Genomic DNA, 10687 nt, shown 5'->3' with positions numbered 1-10687 from the left:
AAAGCTCAGGAACTTTCAAATCCCTGTAAGCATTATGGTAATTTCTAGAGTGACGACAGTTATATTAACATCTTATACGGCTCACAGCTTTTTGGCAGACAGGCTCATTTATCTTCATGGGCTTTTATTATAAAAGATATTTACATATTATACATATTTACAATTCTCTCCCACCACCAAAACCAACAAAATTTCCAAAATTGCTCATGAATTTCTTATGAACCGAAGACACTGAAGTATTCACTGTTCTCCCCTAGTCTGTCTGGTCTTTTTCTGTTTTGTAATTCGCCCTTCTGCTTAGTTCCTCCCCGGGCTCATTTACACATCCATAGGCCTCATTTCTGCTGTTCTAAAGAGTCTTTATCGCTTCAAATCAGGAGCTTCTGTGCCTGTCCTCTTTTCCTTTGAGCTAAATCTCCTAAAACTGTCTAGTTTTTTTTTTTTTCTTTCCCTCTCAGTTTCATTCTTTTCACGAAACACTTATTTCAAGAACGTTGTCTGCTCTGTGCCTGGTGCTGGGACCGTGAAGGTCCGGTACCGGGACTAGGCAGGGAGCCTGGCGGCTGGCGGGGGTGGGCACCCGTGTTTGCAGAGGTGGGGTGGGGACAGCGGGGACCAGCACTGGGTGGAGTTCCACAGCTAAATCAGCCCTGGAATTGGAAACAAGCAAAGACTATTCTCACTGTGTTTTTCCTTACATAAAAGAAAAAAATGAGAGCGAGAGTGCTAGGGGCTGACTTGCATTCCCCCTGCACCCCCAATTCATATGCTGAAGCCCTAATCCCCAGTGCCTCAAAATGGGACTGCATTTGCAGACAGGGACTTGACAGAGATGATTAAGTTAAAATGAGGTTATAGGATGGACCCTAATCCAATATGACTAGTGTCCTGATACGAAGAGGGGACAGTTACAGAGGGAAGACCACATGGGCACACAGGGAGAAGACGGCCGTCTGCAAGCCAAGGGGAGAGGCCTCATGAGAAACCAACCCTACCAACATCCTGAATTTGGACTTCCAGCCTCCAGAACTGTGAGAAAATAAATTTCCGTTGTTTAAGCCACCTAGTCTGTGGTACTTTGTTGGGGCAGTCCTAGCAAATTAATACAGGGAATGATTATAATACCCACAAGGAAACAATGGCATGGAAGTGCTTTTAAGCTCTTGAATGCCGTACAACCACCATGAAGTTTTATAGTTTTCACTGTTGTCTGGGACTTTCTTTTTTTATTTCTATTTTTTTGAGACAAAGTCTTGCTCTGTTGCCCAGGCTGGAGTGCAGTGGCATGATCTCAGCTCACTGCAACCTCTGCCTCCTGGGTTCAAGCGATTCTCCTGCCTCAGCCTCCAGAGTAGCTGGGACTACAGGCGCCCACCACCATGCTGGGCTAATTTTTGTATTTTTTTTAGTAGAGATGGAGTTTCACCATATTGGCCAGGCTGGTCTCGAATTCCTGACCTCATGATCTGCCTGCCTCGGCCTCTCACAGTGCTGGGATTACAGGCATGAGCCACTGCACCCGGCTGGGACTTTCAAAGTCACCTTAGTGAGCGTCTGTTGGTTTTGCCTTTGCAGGGTTCAGTCCCCTTTCTTCGAGGATCAGTGTCTTTAGTACTGTGGGTTACCACATGCACTATGGGTGGATGTGGACTACAGGGTTGACCATGCTCCCCTCCTTTTGGGGATAGGCAGGTGACTTTGGCCTGCCAGCTGACATATCCCATTCTGCTGACCACTGTGATTGGGTCTAGGATGGGTATAGGATCCAAATTGCCCAGATTCAATCCTATGACCTATATGGGACTTAGGTTGTCAGTAAAGGCCAACCTCAGTTGAACTGAATTTTAGATCATCAATGATGTGTTCCAAATATTTGCTAAATCTGGCAATCCTACTCACACTGTTAAAGAGAAGCTTTCTTTGTGATGAATATGTAGAGCTGGTAGAATGTGAGCCTGGAGCTGTCAGGAGAAAGCCTCACAGGGAGAAAGGCTTTCTGCGGGTGAAGTCACTGTAGAGGAAGTGGACCTGAGATTAAAAGCCTGGATCCAGCCATGCCTGAAGCTGGAACAATCTCACAACCAACAGAGTCTCTTCTTTACATAAGCCCGTGTGAATTGGGTTTTTGTAATTTGCAACAAAGAATGATGACTTGTAAAGTCATGATTCAATAGTTAAGGCAATGTGTGAAATCCTCTCAAACCTCCTGCTATAGGTTTGTCCAGGCTTTGCAGAGACACGGAAGAGAAGGCTTAGTCTGAAAAGTAATGAAAAATACGTTTAAATGAATCCAATATCTCAGACAGCTCTGCTTAAAGAGTAATTTCATTTCCCTTTTTAGCAAAAGGCTGTGATACAATACTGCAGAGAAGATGAGGTTTTAAAGGCAGTAGGGTCTTGTCAAAGCTGGCTTCCCTCTGCAGAAAGGGCAGCACAAAGGACCCTTCATCCTGCTGGACACTCCCTGGCTGCCCAGTCAGTGACAGCATCATAAAAGCAATTGAGCCACAGGAGTGAGGTGAGCTGGACTCACTTCCCCGCTGGAATCCGAGAATGGCTGGACATCTGCCCTCTGAGAACTTGGAAATAGAGGTGCTTGCTTATTCCCTGAGAGTAGGGTTATTAATCCAATGCTAAGAGTTGGAGCAGAGACAGGAAGCTCATATAAAGACACAAATGGCCTCCCAGGGTCACAGGATTGAGAGAGAGAAAATGAATGCATGAAAGTATGTAAAAGAAGAATGTCAGCAAAGGAGGATTGATGGGCTTGGAGGCTCCAAGTTAGGTCATCTGAAAGGCAAGCGTAGACCAAGTCCATCCTCACACAGACTGGAGAGAGTGCTTTGCTCCACCAGATGTGGACACTCACATTTCTTGGTCAGGCCAACCTCTTTGGGGCTTACGTGGGTTGAAAATTTCACAGGCTCAACCCTCCCCTTGCTGTGATTCCAGAAGGCCAATTTTGGAGACTTTGGCTTCCCACCTAGCTGGCCTACAGAGTGGAGAACATGTGGCTCTCTGAGCCAGGTGCATTTCAAAGTGTGTATCAATGGAATGCCCATGCCATTCTCTTTTATAGACTTGTTTTCCTTTTAGTAGTCTCCATTATCTATCCTTCCAGGTGTGGTCAGCTACTCCGGAATGTGGCAGGGGTGGAGGCCGGACAAAGTCTGAGACAGGGTCATCACCAGTGAGTGGCTCCTGCCTGTGCTGGATGTCCAGAGTGTGTGTGTGCTGGTGATGCTCCCAAGGTGACATATTGGGAACAAGGATTACAAGGATCAGAAACTGCTGCCCATGCCATCTACCTCCCTCTGTCCAGCACACCAGATCAGCAAAGGCCAAACCATGCTGTCTCCAGGCTCTGCTGATTCCATGTGAATGAAGTGTTGGGGCAGGAAAGGGTTGGAACAGAACAGTGGAGGAATTCTACTAGGAGCAGTGGACGAATTCTACTAGGAGCTAGACAGCCTTCTGCTAAAATATTTGAAATCAGAAAAGCACCTCGCCACGGCAAGGATTGATTTGCTTCTACAAAACCCATCTAGTCTCTATGAAGGACTTGGGTTTCTACTGTTAGCAAAATATAGCCCGTGTTATGAAAGTCTTAAAGCTTACGCATATTGATGGACAATGAAAAACACTTGGCTTGAATAATGTTCCTCAAATATCCCCTTATGCCACTGGAAGGAGAATATGGTTAAATGAACCCTCTGCGTGTATTTATATCCACCCTATTCATTGGCATGAAACACTCAGTGAGCCATTTATTCTATCCATTTATTCTGTCTATTTATTCAAGACTTCCTACGTGTCAGGCACTATGCTAATAACTGAGGATGTGACTGTGACCTCACGGGACATGGTGTTTGCCCTTGTAGAGCTTACAGGCCAAACAATAATTACACGAATAGGTAGGGGTTCCAGCCAGCAATGGTGGTGATGCTGAGAAGGAGAAGTGAGGCTGCTATGGGAATGTGTGAAACCAGAGAATCTGACCTCTTCCCAGGGGTTTCAGAAACCTCCTGAGGAGGTGATTTTCAGGTGTGCCCTGAAAGATGAATGGGTGAGGACAGGTGAAGACTTTATGGACCAGTGCTTAAGGCCGAGAGAGAAGTGCTTATGAGAAGACCAAATCCTGAAGGTCTTCAGGGCCTGGCAGGGAATGAGAGTACAAGTAGACATAGATGAGGCTAGCACAATGCAGGTAAAGAGTTTGGTTTTATCCTGGCTGGGTGTGGTGGCTCACGCTTGTAATCCCAGCACTTTGGGAGGCCGAGGCGGATGGATCATCTGAGGTCAGGAGTTCAAGACCAGCCTGACCAACATGGTGAAACCCCATCTCTACTAAAAATACAAAATTAGCCAGGCATGGTGGCGCATGCCTGTAGTCCCAGCTACTCAGGAGGCTGAGGCAGGAGAATCACCTGAACCCAAGAGGCGGAGGTTGCAGTGAGCCAAGATCACGCCATTGCACTCCAGCCTGGGCAACAGAGTGAAACTCCATCTCAAAAAAAAAAAAAAAGTTTGGTTTTATCCCAAGTGTGCTGAAGAGCCCCTGGAGCACTGAGTGGGGAGAGCATGATGGGAGGTGTGCTTGGGCTGCCCCGTGGAGGAGGATGCACTGGGGAGAGCCCAGAGAAGAAGCAGAGACTGGCCATGAGGTGCTTGCAGTAGGCCAGGAGAGAGATGATGCTGGCCAGGGCTAACAGGGTAGCAGTGGCCATGGAGGGAAAGAAGCACGAATGAGTGACATTGGGGAGATAAAGTCAATCAGACTGTATGCAGGGAATAAAAAAATGCCTCCACTCCTTATGACAAAGTTAAGTTTTCAAGGCTGGGTGTGGTGGCTCACACCTGTAATCCCAGTACTTTGGGTGGTCAAAGTGAGAGGATCACTTGAGCCCAGGAGTTCAAGACATCCTGGGCAACAGAGCAAGACTCAATCTCTACAAAAAAATTTTAAAAAATTAGCTGGGTATGGTGGCATGTGCCTGTGGTTGTAGCTTTTTGGGATGCTGAGGCGGGAGGATTGCTTGAGTCCAGGAGCTCGAGGATGCAGTGAGATGTGATTTGCACCACTGCATTCCAGCCTGGGTGACAGAGCAAGACCCCATTGAAAAAAAAAAAAGGACTTTCAAAATCATACATGGCAGATTACACAATAAATAAAAATAATTGATAGAAAGTACTTAAAAAAACAAGTTTTTGATCCTGCATGGCTGAGAACAGACTGCAGAAGGTAGGTGAGCTCTTCAAGGGAATGGCAAAGCACTTCCCAGTGTTGCCTTTGCTCCGTCCAGAATCGCTGAGTGTCAGCCTGTGCTAGCACCTACCTGGCCTTGATGAGAGTCGCCTGATCTCCTTAGGTGGGAATGTGGATGCTCTTCTCCTTATACTTTCACTTTTTTTTCCCTTTATGGAAATTCTTAGTTTTGTGTGTGTGTGTGGGTTTTTTGTTTTTTTTTTTTTTTTAAGACAGAGTTTCACTCTTGCTGTCCAGCCTGGAATGCAATGGCGGGATCTTGGCTCACCGCAACCTCCGCCTCCTGGGTTCAAGCGATTCTCCTGCTTCAGCCTCCCGAGAAGCTGGGATTACAGGCATGCGCCACCACACCCAGCTAATTTTTTGTATTTTTAATAGAGACGGGGTTTCTCCATGTTGGTCAAGCTGGTCTTGAACTCCTAACGTTAGGTGATCCGCCCACCTCGGCCTCCTAAAGTGCTGGGATTACAGGCGTGAGCCACCGCACTTGGCTGGAAATCCTTAGTTTTAATCTGGCAATAATTGTTCTGTGTGTATGTGTGTTGTTGCTCATGCTCCTAGACTATGCCACAAATTTCAGAAGGTAAGGACTATAACCTGTTAATTTTTTCTTCTCTCCAGTAGCACCTGACATACCTGGATATAAACAATATCCAAGGTGACTGGGGATACATTGAAATGTTGTAGGAATATTGGGTTTGGTGGTGGGGGATGTAATAGGTAGCGTCTTGAATTTACTGAGTTAGGCAGTATTCTAATCACTTCATATATATTAACTCATCTTGTGCCCACAACAGATCTATTAGGTAGATAGTACTATCATCCCCATTTTATGGATAGAGAAACAAAGGCATACACTAGCTTTTAAGTACCCTGGTTAAGCAATAAGTGAGTCAGAAATTAGACTTCTTCAAGCTCATGGTGAGGCCTTCTGCAGGTTTACGAAGGGAGTGAGTGAAGTGGGCTCTCTCTCCCATAAGAGTGGAGCATTTAACTCAACAGCTACCCTGTTTCCATGAACTGGAGAGGGTGGAAGGGGTCATCTGTAGACCAGGGGCTCAATTCTCCAAAGGCTGAAGGGGTGATGTTTGAGGTCCTCCTTTGATGCCATTCTTCTTATGTCTTAGCTATTTTAAAGACCAGGAAGATTCTCCACTCATGCCCTTGACTTTTAGAGCCAATTAGATGAAGCTGTATTTGAAGGTAGGAAGAGAAGTTGAGTGACTTTGAAGCCATCTTCTCTCTCATCTTGACTTTCTGATTTTGGCCTGGGCTGTTGGAATTGTATGTGTCCACAAGATGGCGGACTTCTGCTGGGAATGGAGTCGTGCGGGCGTGGAACGAAGGAGGGGAGGCGGGAAGAGTGGGCTGTGCCTCCCCTTGGCTCTCCCAGGAAGCCTGTGATGTAGACTTCTGGGTGGGTACGAGGTTGGCATCAGCTGGAGGTGAAGAAGTGCAAACAGAGCTTTACACTTGATCTTAACCAATAGGCAGAGAAGTGATTCAAATAGAACTTTGTACCAGGAAATATTCATCCCCAAACAAGGGTGTTGCAAGAAAAGAGCTAAGCTTTGCTGTGGTGCTGGCAGAGCTTGAAACTGCCACCCCAGTACTCCAGGAAATTCAGATATGCTTGAGAGGAGCAATCACTTCTAATGTAGGCGTACTCTAAAAGTAAATGATGATAACAACTATGAATTGATGAGTATTTACTGTAAGCCCAGCTACGGCCCTTTCACCTCCTGACATCTGAAAGCCACCACAATTTCTGAATTTTTACATGTAAACTCATACCCACCCTCCTATCCCACAAGACCTGAGCCCCTCCGGTTTCCCTCTCTCACCCATTCAGGTGCTCCTTGTTATCGGTTGCTTAGGGCTGCCTTAGCAAATTATCACCAGCTTGCCTTAAAAGTAGGGGAATTTATTCTTTCACAGTTCTGTAGGCCAGGTACCCAAAGTCAAAGTGTCAGCAGGACTGCACTCCCTCGGAGGGCTCTGGGGTAAAGTCCTTTCTTGCTTTGACAGCTTCCAGTGGCTCCTTGTGGCCACATGACTCCAATCTCTTCACGTTACCTTCTCTGTGTCTGTCCTTCTGCTCTTCTTTTATAAGGCAATGTATCATCAGATTCAGGACCCACCTGGACAATGCAGGATGTCTCATCTTGAGATCCTCAATGTAATGTTTGCAAAGACCCTTTTGCCAAATAAGGTCCCATTCACAGGTCCCAGGGGTTAGGATGTAGACATCTCTTTGTGGGAGCCACCATGATCATTGTAGAAACCTGGAAGTTATTCCTGACACCTCATCCTTCCTCCTCTCTCAGTCCACCACTGATTCTGGTGAACTTTTCTGCTCAGTAGTCCCCCATTTTTATTGCTGACACCTGGTCCCAGCGATCAGCATTTCCCCTCTTTGAACACATTAACCTCCTAACTGGCTTCCCACCCTATTATGGATGGCATCCACCCTATTATGGACTGACTTGTGCTCTCCCTGCACTCCCTAGTTCATAAGTTGAGTATTTGGAGATAGGGCCTTTAAGGAGATAATGAAGGCCAATGAGGGAGTAAGGGTCGGGCCCTAATCCCACAGGGCTGGTATCCTTACAAGAAGAGGAAGAGGCTCCAGAGCTGGCTCTCTCCTGGCCCACACAGAGGAAAGGCCATGTGAGGACACAGGGAGAAGAGGGCATTTATAAGCTGGGAAGAGAGGCCTCACCGGCCACCAACCCTGATGGAACCTTGATCTTGGACTTACAGCCAGCAGAGCTATGAGGAAATCAATGTTTAAGCATCATCCTAGTCTGTAGTGCTCTGGCAGCCTAAGCAGAAGAATACTTACTCTGTGCTCTGTCCCACCCAGTCTCCACACTGCAGCCAGTGACTGTATGAGACACAAATCTCCAATTTCTGCTTAAGACCCTCCCTCCCTCCCTCCCTCTCCTCCCTCCCTCTCTCTCCTCCCTCCCTTCCTCCCTCTCCTCCCTCCCTCCCTTCCTCTCCTCCCTCCCTCCCTCCCTCTCCTCCCTCCCTCCCTCCCTCTCCTCCCTCCCTCTCCTCCCTCCCTTCCTCTCCTCCCTCCCTCCCTCCTTCCCTCCCTTCCTCTTCTCTCTTCCACTCTCCGTCTCTTCCTCCCTCCCTCCCCTCCCTTCCTCCCTCCCTTCCACTCTCCCCCCCGCCTCTCTCCCTTCCTTCCTCTCTTCCTCCCTTCCTCTCTTCCTCCCTCCCTCTCTTCCTCTCTCCCTCCCTTCCTCTCTTCCCTCCCTTCCTCTCCTCCTTCCCTCCCTTCCTCTCTCCGTTCCTCTGTCCCTCCCTTTTTCTCCTCCTTCCCTCCCTTCCTTTCCTCCCTCCCTCCCTTCCTCTCCTCTCCTCTCTTCCTCCCCACTCCCTTCCTCCCTTCCTCTCCCCTCCCCTCACCTCCCTTCCTTTCCCTTTTCCTTCCTTCCTTCCTTCCTTCCTCCCTCCTTCCCTCCCTCGCTTCCTCCCACAGATGGATCCAAGGCACTCATCTAAGCACTAAGGATATAGCAGTGAACGAAACAGACAACTCCCACCTGATGTTCTTGTGTGAAGCTTACCTTCCAGCACCCCTCACTGCCTATGGCTCTGGGGTTAAAAACCAACATTTGAACCTGGTCTGCAAAGCCCTGCATACTCAGAGCACTGCCCAGCCTGGTCAGCCTCCACTTGTTCCAGCTCACCTTCCTTCTTCACCACTTCACGTGCACACACACACACACACACACACACACACCCCTGGCCCTGTGGTTACACAGCCTCTTCAGTCCTTCCAAAGGGCAGTGCTTCTTCCCTCCAGAGAGCTTTCAGACACTGCATTTCCTTCTGTCGGGAAGGGTCCCGCTTTGCCTACTTTGTCCTCTTTCCACTCTTAGCCTCCTTACGTAAGCCTGTCACAGGCTCTTAGCAGCTGTCACATCTCCCTTGCAGCACTGATCACAATGGCCATTAAATAATTAACTGTACAATTAGTTGTTTAGTGTCTGTGTAGCCCACAGAACAACAGGCCCATGAGAACAATGTCTCTCTCTCTCTCTGCTTTTGGTTCCTGCTACCTTCCCAGGCTTAGCAGGGTTGAACTCGGTGGGTTCTTATTAACTATTGCTACAGGAAAGAGCCAAGGAATAAATGAACTATTTAAATCCTAATAAGCCCCTCCTATCCTTTAGATATTTTTGTTCCCAGTTTATAGATGTAAAAGTAAGGTGCAGGTGCAGGGTGGTTAGGTAACTGGCCCAAGGTCACCCAGTTAGTAACAGTGGAGACTGAAGTAGAAATCCAGAGCTTTCTGATTTCAAAGATCAGGCTCTAAACAGCCATGACTCAAGCCCAGTTTGCTTTAGATGATGATGAGAGAATTCTTAACAGAAAGTCAGAAGCATCCTAACTAGAAATTCATGAAAGAATAATTTTATTTTATTAAAAGAATTATTGCAATCAACAAGAGAATGGATAAACAAACTGTGATATAATTACATAATGGAATACCACTAGCAAAAAAGAGAAACAGACTACTAACATGCTGTCGCATCCATGAATTGCAAAAACATGCTGAACCAAAGAAGCCAGACACAGAAGACTACATGCTGTGTGACTCTATGTGAAATTCCAGAAGAGGGAAAAACCATGGATGTGAGAGCCATTAGGTCAGTAGTTGCCTTTGGGGTGAGACAGGGAGTGTCTGGGAAAGAGAATAAGGGAATTTTCTGGGGTGATGATAATGTTCTGTATCTTGATGGAGATTTCAGTCACCTATTTGTGTATGTATTTGTCCAAAGTCAGCATCCATACTCATGAGATATGTTAATTTCTCTCTTTGCACATTATATCTGGAAAACCAAACAAACTCTTAAACCAATATTGAACTCTAGTTCGTGACATGCATGCTGAAGTGTTTGGGGTGACGTGTACTGACGTCTGTAGCTTGCTTAGAAAATAAGATGGATGCTGGTGGACAGAGGGAGGAATGCATGGACAGACGCGGGGTAAAGCGAGGAGAGTAGAATGGTACATGTAGAGTCTAGTGGTGGGGGGTGTGGGTGTTCACTGCTCAAAACTTTCTAACTTTACTGTATGTTTGAAATTTTTCATTATAAAATGTCAAAAAAAAGTTCATGACCAGCCTGGCCAACGTGGTGAAATCCCGTCTCTACTAAACATACAAAAATTAGTTGGGCGGCAGGTGCCTGTAATCCCAGTTACTTGGGAGGCTGAAGCAGGAGAATCGCTTGAATCTGGCGGGCAGAGGTTGCAGTGAGCCAACATCAAGCCACTGTACCCCAGCCTGGGTGACAGAGCGAGACTTCATCTCAAAAAAAAAAAAAAATCAGTCAAAAAAAAATACAGTAAGCTGAAAAAATGCATTTCAAAAGCAGCTAATGTTTGTGGTAATCAGTAAAC

General features: G+C 46.9%; 1 long non-coding RNA gene across 2 annotated transcripts in view; it reads left to right on the top strand.

The window, feature by feature from the left end:
- LOC104002919 (uncharacterized) overlaps positions 1-10687 on the top strand; it is a 152464-nt gene that overhangs the window by 982 nt on the left and 140795 nt on the right. The window lies entirely within an intron of this gene.

Source organism: Pan troglodytes, chromosome 19 (genome assembly GCF_028858775.2).
Source record: "Pan troglodytes isolate AG18354 chromosome 19, NHGRI_mPanTro3-v2.0_pri, whole genome shotgun sequence".
Lineage (NCBI taxonomy): Eukaryota > Metazoa > Chordata > Mammalia > Primates > Hominidae > Pan > Pan troglodytes.
The sequence above is the reverse complement of the archived record's forward strand: the minus strand, read 5'-3'. Positions and strand labels throughout refer to the sequence as shown.